Source organism: Brienomyrus brachyistius, chromosome 8 (genome assembly GCF_023856365.1).
Source record: "Brienomyrus brachyistius isolate T26 chromosome 8, BBRACH_0.4, whole genome shotgun sequence".
Taxonomy (NCBI): Eukaryota; Metazoa; Chordata; class Actinopteri; order Osteoglossiformes; family Mormyridae; genus Brienomyrus; species Brienomyrus brachyistius.
The window spans coordinates 19,329,435-19,342,882 of NC_064540.1; the positions used below are offsets into that span (position 1 = coordinate 19,329,435).

At 40.6% G+C, this 13,448-nt stretch overlaps 1 protein-coding gene across 1 annotated transcript in view; it reads right to left on the reverse strand.

The window, feature by feature from the left end:
• Positions 1 to 13,448, reverse strand: part of LOC125747266 (metabotropic glutamate receptor 4-like) — a 398,550-nt gene that overhangs the window by 248,307 nt on the left and 136,795 nt on the right. The gene's annotated exons all lie outside the window — the stretch shown is intronic.

Here is a 13,448-nt window from a genome sequence, read left to right on the forward strand (position 1 = left end):
AGAGTGTGACCTAAGGTTTGGGTCTATTTCCATTAACTTATCCTGAAACCACGCTAAGAATTAACATTATGGAAATGTAACTGTCAAGCATGAGGAACAGCAGGCTGTGCAGAACACTTGTGTTTGTGAATGATTGTTTTTAGAATGAACATTTTAAATGAACGAATAATCTCGGTCACTGTGCTGACTTGTTCATTCTATTCAATTAACGAGTCATCGTTCAGTGTGCGAGTTATCGTTTAGTTCAATGCTTGATTCATCGTCCAGTTCGACAATAAGCGAGTCGTCATTCAGTACCGGATTCCTGCAGGTCATCAATGACTGAGCCATTGTTACTTTCCTTCAATGAGTGATTTTTCCTTCATTTCCGATAATGAATAATTCAAAATTAAGTTCGTTCACGAGAAAATGAAATCATGATCTTCATTAAGAATATACCCTCTCAGTCTCCACCCACTGGTGTAATAAAGTACAGATATGTGAACGAGTCTGTATGGATAATATAGGCCTAATCTATACATAACATGGAATATAATAAATAAATAATGGTGTATTAAATATGTACAAGAAATATGTAGTGTTGCGGAATATATATATATATATATATATATATATATATATATATATATATATATATATATATATATATATATATATATATATATATTTGAGTGTGTGTATATGTATGTATGTATATATAAACGTCAATGCAATTTCATTAAACACAAGCGGGACCCTTGGTGTCACGGTACCTCTGCGTGTGCAGCGATTAGTGGTTCACCTTGAAGGATCTCTCTGATGATTCTCCCTCAAGGTTCTCAGGTTCTCCCTGTTTTCTGCTGGTGTTCTCTAAGTACTCTGCCCTCAGTCCATAGACTTGTAATTAGGCTTAATGTATGATTGTGTGCATGAACAACCCCCAGACACCACCCACAAAAGATAGTGTTTCATTTTTTTTATAAAGGTGTTAATCCTCTGGATGGGTGCTGTAACTGTCCAGAAGCGCTGTGATCCTGATTTGGATGGATGGATGGATGGATGGATGGATGGATGGATGGATGGATGGATGGACGGACAGTGACCTGCCCACTTGATGGAGAAGTATGCCTATCTTAGGGACCCCGGGAACGATAAAATGGTATTCTTAATGGGCATACCCATCAGAAATGAACGATTCTGTTAGTCGTAGGAACTTAAAAGAATCAATTAACCGAGAAGAATGTATGTAGCATTATTCACTTCGGTGAGTTCCACTGAAATAAAAAGCAAAAACATATAATTAGCCTAGTGTATTGTTCTTAATGCATTTGGTAATTAAAAAGCGCGACTCTACAAATCATTATATGTTCAGTGCACCTACTGCAGAAACCAGGTATTACAGTTTTGTACAAAAATAATAGTGAAACACAAAATATGAGGGCAGAACGTCTGTTTTGTTGTCGCGGATATCTGCTGTTTAACCAGAACAATAAACCCAGTGCCTTTTGAAGTAGCTGTCTGTAACAGTTTGATTCAACTGTTTTGCGTGCTTCTGTCAGGTTTTCTTCAAATCCCGAGTATGGATGCTGGTGGGGGTAACTGTGGGGTTCATGAAAAGGCCGCTTAGGGAGCGAAGGGTCCGTTTATGGACCGAAGCGGGAGCAAAAGAGCGGTATGAGTTCAATTAAAATACAGGCGATCGCGGGCAAACTGCAGGCAATGCAATATTCACCGTCCGCATAAATGCGTTCGATCAATGGGGCGCTGTTACGGCTCGTAGCGTGAGAAAAGCAGATAAGGTGCTGAACTTCTGAGGAGGGCAAGGATACAAAACATCTATATTTCGTTATGTTTACGTGCTTTTTTTTTAACCGTTGTTTCTCTTCAGTAACAGTATTTACAGAGCAGAATGCTTCACCAAGCGGTCAATTCATTGAATTTTTAAGGAATATGCAAACGTTTCGTCTTAACTGCAACGTGCAAAACTTAAATCATTAAATACACGTGCACCGAATATCCGATTACCTACAGGTATGCATCAAGAACTAAAAAAGCTAATCAAAATTTCGACCTCAGTTAATAATTAATCAGCATTATCTACTTAGTTACTGTTATTTAACGCATAACAGTTTATTTCATTTTACAATTCCTATTTACCTTCAAAGTCTGAACATGGAGATTTTCTGCACATTACACGATTTGCATAAGACCGAACAGTAAGTTATCCGTCACTGACATATAGAATAAGCATTATATAACGCGATCGTCCATTATAGGCTATTTACTGGGTATGTGTTTATATTCTGTCGGTCAACATTCATTTATTACACTGATGATATTACGTCAAATAATTAGCAATTTTCCATATTAGGCTACGCACCATAAAGTAACCGTTTATGTTGCGAAGCAGCCTTTTTACTGAACAGAGAGGGCTATTGTAGGTGAAGAAATTGGTTGCATTTTTTCATAATGTGACTCGATGGCTAGTTCTTCTTTTCAGATGGTTTGAGGCGCCGACTAGTGCTGTGATTTCTCATCCCTGTGCCAGCGGTGACGCACTATAGCTATCTAATAAAGCACCTTTTCCTCAATATACTATACATTATTATATTCGCAGAAAAGCCTGTGAACGGTGTGTTAATTTGTCACTATAGATATACCCGAAATTTATTAAGCGTGAATTGTTCACTGGAACTGCAAGTAATCGTTGTATAATTTTTTCTTCAGTATGAGGTCATTTGGAAAGTTATGGCAATACTTTAAAACGAAGTACAAGGGAAATTGTATAACTGGACAAAGTATTTTTTTGTTCAAATAAATCGTTTTTTTTTTGTGATTTGAATTTTTAAAAATGTGATGAATTTGAAAATTCAGTGGTTTCTAGTGCAGGGGCTTAGGGGCCAAGCGGGAACGTGTGTAGTCCGCCGCAAAATTGTATTCTTTGCTCAGTAAATAAATGTACATGTATCCTGGCTGGCTCGTTGGTTAAAATTTGCATTTGTCTCCTTGAATAAATAGGTTGAATGCCATGCAATAGGCAGCTACGCAGCTCGATGCAAGGTAATTAACCTTAAAACAACATCAAAGATACAGCTGGATGTATATGATAGTAATTAAGGCAGGAAATTTGAGTGAGTTGACTTAAAGGCAGTCAATGAAACGTTTGAGTGGCGTGAACTCTGAACGATCCTTCAGTACTCTTGGGTGGAAGCTGATCATGCTGGAGGTGTGCAGGCATAGGAAAACCAATAATGTCAAAATCAAATAGAAAATACTATTTGTTTAAAGTTGATGCACATCTTTTTAAAAGTCCATCTCAAAATGGAGGGAAAGGAAAAGATCAGTTTCACCTGCCATTCACTCCTACGTTATATAGGTATAAATTGCTGTGTCCTGTTTCATTTTGTTCCACAACAAATTTAACCTTGGAGAGAAAATTCTGTCGCAGAAGCACAGGATTTATTTCCAGAACATCCAATAACTTGTAGTCCAAGCAGAATCAGTATTTTGTAGGGTAAACACAGAGAAAACCAAACACATATCAAAAACCCAAGACTGCAGTCAGGAGCCTTGGTAGAAGATTGAAACCAGTGGATTCTGAGAGAAGAAAAATCACCAAAACCAGTCAAGGTTGTAAAGAACATGTTATCCTAAATGTGCAGTATGGCGGGAAAACACACAATACCTTACAAAGATGTAACTACAAGAAGATCTTGATATACTTAGTCAGTCACAGATGAGGTACAGACTGGGTGGGATGGGACAGAGGCTTGACTGGCTACTGGTGTGACACCTCAACCCATTGTCATTTCTGAACAGGAACAGTGAAACCCATGTCACTTAACTTACCACCAAAGGGGGCTTCTTAGAAAGTGTTACATCCATTGTGGTTTAGTATGCAGATTGGGAAAGTTTGTAGTGTATATTGCACCATGAAAAAAGTAATTGATTTACAAGGTTTACAAATTAAAATTACTTTTAGAATCACTTTCTAATTCTTTTAAGTCACCTTTGGCTGACCAGGCCTAATGAAATAAGCATGCTGATTCCTGGCTCTAAAAGAGAACATACAATGTCCTTCAAGTCACCTCATACCAACTGTTTCTTATATAAAGCTTCCAAATTACTTCCAAGCGGTAAAGACTCTTTAGGGCCCAGGAGGGCTTTGACTGAATGTGTCAGGATCTGTGTCTGCCAATCACGTCATGTTCCTGTTTGGCCAGCAGATGTCACTGGCCATGTAAACTGTTCCTACTGTTTCCCAACCTAGTATGTCAATTACTCACAACTGTTTCCCATTTGTGGCTCATTACATGTGACTCCTACTGTGTTTAGTTGCTATGGCCTGCACCTGTCCCTCATGCAGCCCTTGTTATTAGTGCATAAATGTGTTCCTGCCATTGCCCTATTTCTTTGTTGGTCAATGTGAATTTTAGTGCAGTGCATTTTCTCCTGCTTGTAGTTTCTTAGTATTACCTGTATTTCCAGATCTCAGTTAGTGGTCTTTGTTACCATTTCCCTTAGTATTGCCCTGCATTTAGTCTAGTCTTTGCTTTCTCATTTTTCTCTTGTTTTAATCCCTCGTGGTTCTTTAGTTTTTGGTGTAGTGCATGAAATAAAGTCCCTCTAAAGTTTTCGTAAAAAGTGGTGTCACTCTGCTCGTGTGTTCAGCTATGACAGAATGATCTTAATTTGTTGATCTAACGAACTGTTCATTGATGTCGTTCTATTCCAGCCGTCATAAACGGTTAGTGTTGGCTATTGTGTAAATGAAGAAACTGCGACCTAAAATAATTACGTGTTCACAGCACCCTTAACTGAACTGCAAAGCTGAAACAAGTCTGTGATGAATAATTGATAAGTCCTCCCTGGATATCGCCTGACGCATGAAGACAACAGCACAGCTGCTCTATTTCCAACATCAATACAGGAGTATAGCTTCAAAGTGGGAGTTGGAGAAAATCCCAGCTATGCAATTCATGAAATATTCCATGCCGGGTCGATCATTTAAAGCTGAAGACTCCCGACCCACTTATTGTTTACTTATTGTCTTATTTTCTCCAGCACTGTAAATCCGGACTAGCTTGTTAAGGGGCGATTAAAGGTTGCCCCGCTGCCCGATCGACGCTTTGAGGAACAAAAAGCTGCTGATGGATAGGTTTCCCTTTCTTTTTTTTTTTACAGCGCTGCTTCCGGTAAATGTGAAATCCATTTGCAAATGGATCAGGTCCAACTTGGGTATGAATTGGAGACAAACAGGATTAGTGCGACAGGGCAGCTCACCATGAGGGCCTGCATAATATCAGATGAGACTGGTATATACAGTAAAAAGTTATATTTATTTATATATATATATATATATATATATATATATATATATATATATATATATATACTTAACAAAGTAAATATGCATGTGTGAAATTCCAAGAAGATTTTTTTTTGTAGATGTACTGGGGAAATACATCTGCAGATTGTCTACAGTTAACTGGAAATCTGCAGTTTTAGTTGGCCTATGCTGTAATCTTATTTCAGGATCCAGGTAGACTGCAGAAATCATTCATCATGTTTTATGTGTGTTGGAAATACATCTGTGGAGAAACCCCCTTTGCAGTGAGTGTGCTGGGATCTCACTACAACTGCGGTGACAAACTGCAGCCCTGAGGGCCCAGACTTCTGCACATTTTTGGGTTTCCCCTCATTTAACACACCTGATTCAACTCCTTGTGCCAATTACCACACAGCTCTTGAGCTGAATCATTTGTGGTGGAAAAGGTAAAGAACTAAGTTACACGGGACTCCGGCCCCCCAAGACTGAAGTTTGACAGCCCTGCACCACAACGTCATCAGTTATAAGCACACAATAATTTTGCTTTTCCATCTGCCAGAAGCTAATGGCAGCAACAGGAGATATTCTGGGATATTAAGATTCACATTAAGTGGATGTGATCCATTCCCTGCTGCATGCTGATTATCACTGCAGCCATGCCATGTTGACCAGCCTCCAAATAATAATTAGATTTTCAGTCTTTTTTTAATATGCCATAATCGTTTTGTCTGAAGATGAAATTTGACTATCAAATGCTGATCTGTTACTGGAACGTCAGTTACTGGTTACTGATTGCTGGTGTGACTGGTCTTTATCATTTCAAGTCAGAAGCTAATGCTGTTGCAGTTCACAGTGCCAGACGTGTCGATATTCACTGTAATTTACATGCATGTACATATACTGCTTGTTAAAAACCATGCAAGAAATACACAGAAGGACTGCAACACTAAAAAGATTGGGCAGGGAGGTCTGGAAAGCTTTTCAGGGTGACAATCATCTTGTCACTTGACTTCACCCCACCCCCCACCTCCCATTCCCTTCACCCTGCCTGTGTTACAACCTCCTTTTGCAGTAACCAAAAAAACCCTGATCCAACAAATAAGGTTACAGCAGTCCCCTTCCTAGGCGCAGTACAGGAAATTGCGGGCCTGCTTTAAACGCAGAGATTTCTCCTTGACAAACCCAGCTTCTCAGGTGCACTTCTAAACTGGAGAGTAATCAGCAGGTCATTTCTGAGAAGCCTCACTAAAGCACTGAGCTCTTCTAAAAGGAGCATCTTGCTGACTGCAAAAAAAAGTCCCTTTTAGAAGACAGTTTGAGCTATTTATCTAAAAGCTATCCACTTAAGGAGTGGAATCTCCTAATATTTTTTTTCTCTGCCATAAACAAGCTGCCAACTTTCTACTACAGTCATCTAGCTTCTTTAAGTTTTTATTTATTTCTTCAGATTTTACACCAGCAGCTGCTATGGTTCTGCTTACATAGGTACCATTGCAAAGGTAATAAATCAACTTTCTTCCTGCTGCAACAGAGACGCTAGTGTCTCCCTCTGTGCTGTGACCTTTCGCAGCGTATCAAGAGTTGTACCTGACACTGCACCTATCTTTCAACCACTTTTCCAGTACATGGCTATGCTTAGTCCGTCCCAGGGAGCGCAGGGCAGTGGAACACCCTAGACGGGACACCAGTCCATCACAGGATGGAGACACCGATTCACCTGCTTCATCACTGGACTGCAGAGGGGAATCGGAGCAGCTCCACACACAGAGCGGGGGCTCAGTTTGAAGCAGCTTGAAGGCAGTATTTCTTCCCACTGCGCCACCATTCCGCCCATCGATCATACTCTACGGCTGTGCCACTGTTTAACTAGAGGACACACCATGATCTAGTACTGCCATTCCTTACGCACTGGCTGAGCAAGCCGCATAATTACTTAAACAATACAACCTGCAAAACGGAGTTTTCAGGTAGTTCCCTTCTGTTTAATCCATCTTCCTTAGTTGTACTGTGCTATCGGTAACTCCTCATAGCGGTCAAATAATGATAATAATCCTACATCCTCCTATTACCATCGTTATCATTATTGAGTGCATGTACCATTAGGGATCAAAGGCAAATCAGCGAATCTATTGTGATCTGAATTTATCGCACTTACATTTTGGCAGTACCTAAATGGGTCAAGGTGTGTGACGTGCATCTCCCTCGAATATGTCTAGGCACAAACTGCAGGAAATTCTAGATATATATTTACATAATTTTCAATCAACCTCCAGACTATTTCTCAATAATTTGTATAGCATGGGCATGCCTACTGCATGTAAATAACTCATTTGTAGGCAACTGTCAATTGATTTACTTGGCTATTTAAAGCATTTCATTTCACTGCCAAACAGGAAAGAGAAATTTCTGTTTTATGCAATGGATACATAAAAAATACAAGTCAAAATATCTGTCTTTGACAGGATCCCAAAAGGTATGAGGGAATATGCTGGACCGACCTCATGTGCTGTGCACGATTATTCGTATTTAATCCAAGTGAATAGATTGCTGATAGGGTAATAACCATAGCCCGTGGATATAATGAAACAGCCATTTTCCAGTAGCACAAATCAAGTTAAGTTCCGTTCCCTTTCAGCTTGTGATCATTTACCGTGGGATCAAGTTTTATCACACCTTATTTAAGTGAACAGTTAAGAGGCCCTTCTGATTTGTTTTCTAATCTTGCTGCTAATCCGCTTGCATTACCAAAGCTGCCAAAAAGCCATTTTCTGGGCCCTGACACATGGTCACCAGGCTAAAATGAATAAAGAGACCAGAAACGCGGAATGTGAACTTCGGCTGAAAGCTTCGTCCATTTACGGAACCAGATTAAACATCGAGGCCTTAATCAAATTTAATTGAATTTAAATTCGGTGCAGTTATAAATGACCTACAGGCACAGGACTCACAGCTAAGCTAGTATTTCCCAATCTGGTCCTCAGGGGCCCCAGACAGTCCACGTTTTTGCTCCCTCCCAGCTCCCTGCTACACAATCCATATTTTTGCTCCCTTGGAGGGAGCAAAAACGTGGACTGTCTGGGGACCCTGAGGACCGGATTGGGAAACTGCTTTAACCTGCTTTCTCAGAGTGACATTCCAGTTTTCTCATATCTGAATTACACGTAACAACAGCAGAATCTGTGTGACCCTTTGCAGTGTACTCTCACACATCAAAAACAGACCAAGCAAACACAACGCTCAGAATTAAAGTCAGAATTAGTTGCAGCTGAATTAGGGTCACTGTCAACAGGCTTTGGATGCAGGAGCTTAGAGATTTGCATGAGTGCCAATGGGAAATCTGTCTCCAAATCTTTAGCATTAGCTGTTTGGGGGACACTCCTGATAAGATCTTAGATCAGGCATCCTGACCGAGATATCTGTATGCTAAACTGAAACACCCACCGTCAGGGGTGTGCACAGGGTTGCTGGCCCAAGCGCAAAGCTGATTGGCTTCTAAAGTGCCCTGTCAATCATCACTTCAAAACATATCATTGGTTGGCCCCTCTTTATGTATCATGGCCAATATTATGCTCCTCACTCCCACCTTAAAAAGTCTTAGAATCACCCCTGAACCCAGTCATGCACCACTTACCTCTGCTTGTATGTGTGCACCACAGGGACATTTACATGATGTGCACAGGGTATAGCTTACTTCCTGGGGACCGTGCTGAGCAGAGACTGCAGAGTTCTTAATGGTATGTCCACATGGCGTAACTCTGATTTAGCTAGATGGTTCCTAGTCTCAGAAACAGCAGCAGTTTTCTTGCACTTTCTACCCCTTGCAGAGACTAAATGCAAAATGTACATGAGCGTGGCGACCGTGCTAATCTGATGTGAGGCCTCCAACGCAGGCCATTCAGACCCAACGGCTTTCGCTCATTAAGATAAAACTGCTTATGTTGGCCATTGCCTCCTTGATTGAGTTTATAGATTTTTATCGCCCTTTTCGAGTTTATCAGGCTATTTTTTCAGGAGCAGGTTAAGGGTTTATTAAAATTTCAGTCCACAGGACTCTTTTTAACATCTTTTTTGTGCTCTTTTTGCAACTTAACAATATGAATATGAATCTCCTACCCAGAGTGTGCATTTTAATTGTGGTTGTAAACCAAATTAATGAGATATTAATGAGAAATATCATTCCGAAATCTATTCTTCTGTATCTTCTCATGCTAGCACTTTAGACTGCTAGGACTTCATCAGGTCTGAGGTGCTGTTTGCAGGGTTCGTGCGTTCAGACTCTCACACTCATGTATGAAATCTTACAGCAAATATATATTATTTAACTATAAACCTAAAATTAGCTACATCAAAAGCATTGGGCAGTTTGCAAGCCCTACAGCCTGTTTACAAGGTAATACAACTCCTACATACATGTTAATGGGTGTGCATGTCTGTACAGACTTATCTCATATTGATCATTTCACTCCAGCCTGCTGCCCAAAGACAGCAACCTTGTATTTGTCCAGGGTAGGGTAGTAAGCCCAGGTCCACAGGGGTACTAGGGTGGACCTGTCCTACCCAATCAGCAGCTTGGCCCACCCTAGGGCTGGGCAAATGTGCACCAATCACAAATTTTGTTGTTTTTTTATACTTGTAAATAGGAAAGTAGGAAGCTATTATTGTTTTTCTGATGGAGTTCAGCCTTTCATTCAAACACCCCCCCAGCACCCCAGCACCCAAAACCCCACCCTACATCTTCCAGCTGGCGCCAGACCCACTGGCAAATGAAGGACTGTGCACAGGCATATCTTTATGGTGCAGCAGATGTCTTCATGGGTAAGGGTATAGATATGTAATGCAGTTTGACTTGTGTGAGGGTAATGACCCAAAGCACATTGGGAAGCACAAGAATATGGGCAGAATACGAAAAATCACCCAGAAGATGCTGAGGCTAGATTCACGCCTGCAACACTGGAGCAGTGAGGGGATCCCATCCTGCTGACATCAGCAAAGTCGAAATAATAGTCAGCTAAGAAATAAAGCACTAAGAAAGCATTCAATGGGATCATCAGTGTATTTAAGAATTAGCAAATTGGTTAAACCGGGGTGGCCCAGCCCTTCTTCTAGAGATCCATCCCGCCCCGCAGAGCTTAGCTCCAGCCCTAATTTAACACACCTGATACAGAGAGTCAGGCCCTTCAATAGCATCTCAATATTAGAGTCAGCTTGGCTTAAACATAGCTGCTTCTAATATTGAGATTCTACTGAAGGTCCTGATGTGTGTTAATCCTTCAGGTGTGTTAAATTATGGCTGCAGCTAAGCTCTGCAGAGGGGTAGGTCTCCAGGAGCAGGGCTGGGCAGCCCTGGGTTAGACTACGCTGTGTTGTAGTCGGTAACATGAGGCTTTAATAACTATAATAAGTAGAATTATTGTGAGCTGTCAATTACTGGTTTACTCGGCATCCCATTGGCTAAAACTAGCCAATGACAGCAGACAATAGTCCCACCCACTACAGTTTCCAAAGCCTGATTTCCCACATGGAATAACCAGCATCACATTCACTGCCAATAATAAGTATGAAAGTAAAAATGAATGTATACAGATGCATACAGAGGAATGGTGCTGGAGCATTAGTGTGCCTTTTCTCTTTATTAAATTAGAAATGACTCCTGTCGTCACTGTTGAAATAGGAAAATGAAAGATTATACTGATTGATGGGCACAACTAATGAGATATCTGGGTCAGTACAGGATGGTTATGGCAAAAACCAGTAGCCTGTCACCTTCTTGCTGCTGTTGCATAACTGTAAATGGTTTCAGCACTGGACCAACCAGCTTAATAAGCTACTCAGATACACATGCTGTTACGAACAGGAATAAAACATCCTCTACAACTATTCAGTGAAGGCCTGAGAATCATTTATACATTAATGTATTTCAGTATCGAATACTGTGAGCCAATGATTCTATAATGCCAATAATGTGTATATTGTATGAGTGTGTGTGTGTGCAAGCTCTGTGATGGACTGGTTTTCCCTTGCGAGGGGGGCTCTCTGTAAAGATGTAGTGAAAATGGATGGTTGGAGAGTTAGGTTTTAAGATTAAAGATAAAGATAAACTATAAAACAGAGTGGAACCTTATAGAAACATTTACTGCTATTACTGCAGGTACGTCAGCGCTGATAAGTGCAAAGGCACCATTTTCTCCGCTGGCTTTTTCTGCTGTCATTTTAACATCCTTCGCCAAAGAAACTCCTTGTGTTAGTAGTGGAGGGTAATGGCTCTGAGTATCTCTGACGTCAACCTGCAGATCCTTCTTTGTCTGGCGGAGGAGCCCCTTTGCCCCTCTCCTCACTCCCAGACGCATGCTTACCCTGATAATCCATTGTGTCACGTTTTCCAGGTTCCTTCTTCTGTTTCTGTTCCATTTAATTCCAGAAACATGCCAGGAGGAAAGAAAAGGGGATCTGAGTTATTTCTGTCTTACATCCGAAGCCACATTTCTCACTGAGTTTTCATTATCCCTCTGTTATCGCATCTTCAAGCTATTTTGGTGCCGCCGAAAGTCCCTTAATATTAATTCTAGCGTATTTGAAGGAGTTTGTTTTTCTTCTGTACGTCAGACAAGCTTGGCGTCGTCATCACCCAGTGTGAGAGGCCTCGCCGGTCCTCGTGTTGATTCGTCCTCTTTGCTTTGCTTGTTCTGTCTTTGCCTGTGAGTTTTTCAACACACACACACACAAACACACACACACACACACACACAAAAAGCCAGGAGATGTATTGTTCGAGTTAGCAGGTGAGGAAAAAGAAATTTGAATTTCCCTTACTTTGAATTTCCATTACTTTGAATTTCCCTTACTTTGAATTTCCCTTACTTGATGAGCAAATTCAGAGGTGTTAGAGCCTAGAGAACCAAATGCTGTACTGTTTTTTTTTTACAAAAAGTATATAAAAATACACTTATCAATGCATGTATTTTTTATTAATATGCATGTGACTATCTGTTACTGAACAAACTATTCAAACAGAAAATACTTTGTAGCTAAAATCCCTTAGGACTCATCGTTTGCACCTTAAGGTTGATTCCATTGTATGTAGTATTTTTTTGTCAAAGCCTGTATATGAGAAATTTCCTCAAAATGTAAATGAACCCCAGCACAACACCCCCAAATTTAGAAATGCAAAAGCAGACGCTCTTTACATATATATATATATATATATATATATATATATATATATATATATATATATATATAATGTTTTTTTTTTTTGTTTGCTTTTGCAAATATCCAACGATTTATTAAATGCAGGTGTACTACATTGGCCCCCTTGCATCAGCAGAGGTAAAACATCTAGTTCTACAATTTTCAACCAGGAGCTACAGTACTGGAGCCTCACTGATTTAAGTAGGAAAAAAAAAAACATTTTGGAATTGAGCAAAAACATATCATACACTTATGCGGAGCACTGGGAGAGTTATGTTGCTAATCATCTTAGAGGGCAGGACGCATTTTTTTATCGATCCCCAGTCCAGACGATTCATGCTGTATGGTGGGCGGTGATCGGCGCTGGACATCAGCGTGCCGTGAGCTGCATGGTGATGCCATGAACCGGCCAATCTGTGGCTCCTGTCCCTCTGCCTCCACATTAAACTGCAAAAAATGCAGCCCCCTGCTTCATCCATTTATCTGTTATCGCCAGTCAGGGCTTTCCTGCAGAATAAATATATTATTATTCCCTGCTGGCTCTTGTTTGAGGATCTGTTTGTGAAATACCAAGGCAGTGAAGATGGAGAGGGGGGCAGGCAACTGACCAATCGCAACACGGGAAGCCTGCAGCCTCGCCGTGTCACCCTCTGAGTTTCCTCGACTCATCCCTGACTGGGGGGCACTCACTGGATGCCTGGTGCCATGGCTCAAGAACACAAACCAAACCCACCAACCCAAACACTTCAAAAAAAAAATTAAGATAAACAGAACAGTGGGATTAATACTGCAGACATATCTGAGGACTTAGACTTCAGCACATTGTCTCATTAAAATATTCCTGTCAGAGTGACAGGAATGAAGTAGTTTAACTTCATGATGGCAGAAGAATAGCTTAAATGCCTTAATGTGTCAGTTAATGTGTCAATTATATATGTCAAAGCTGGAAAAT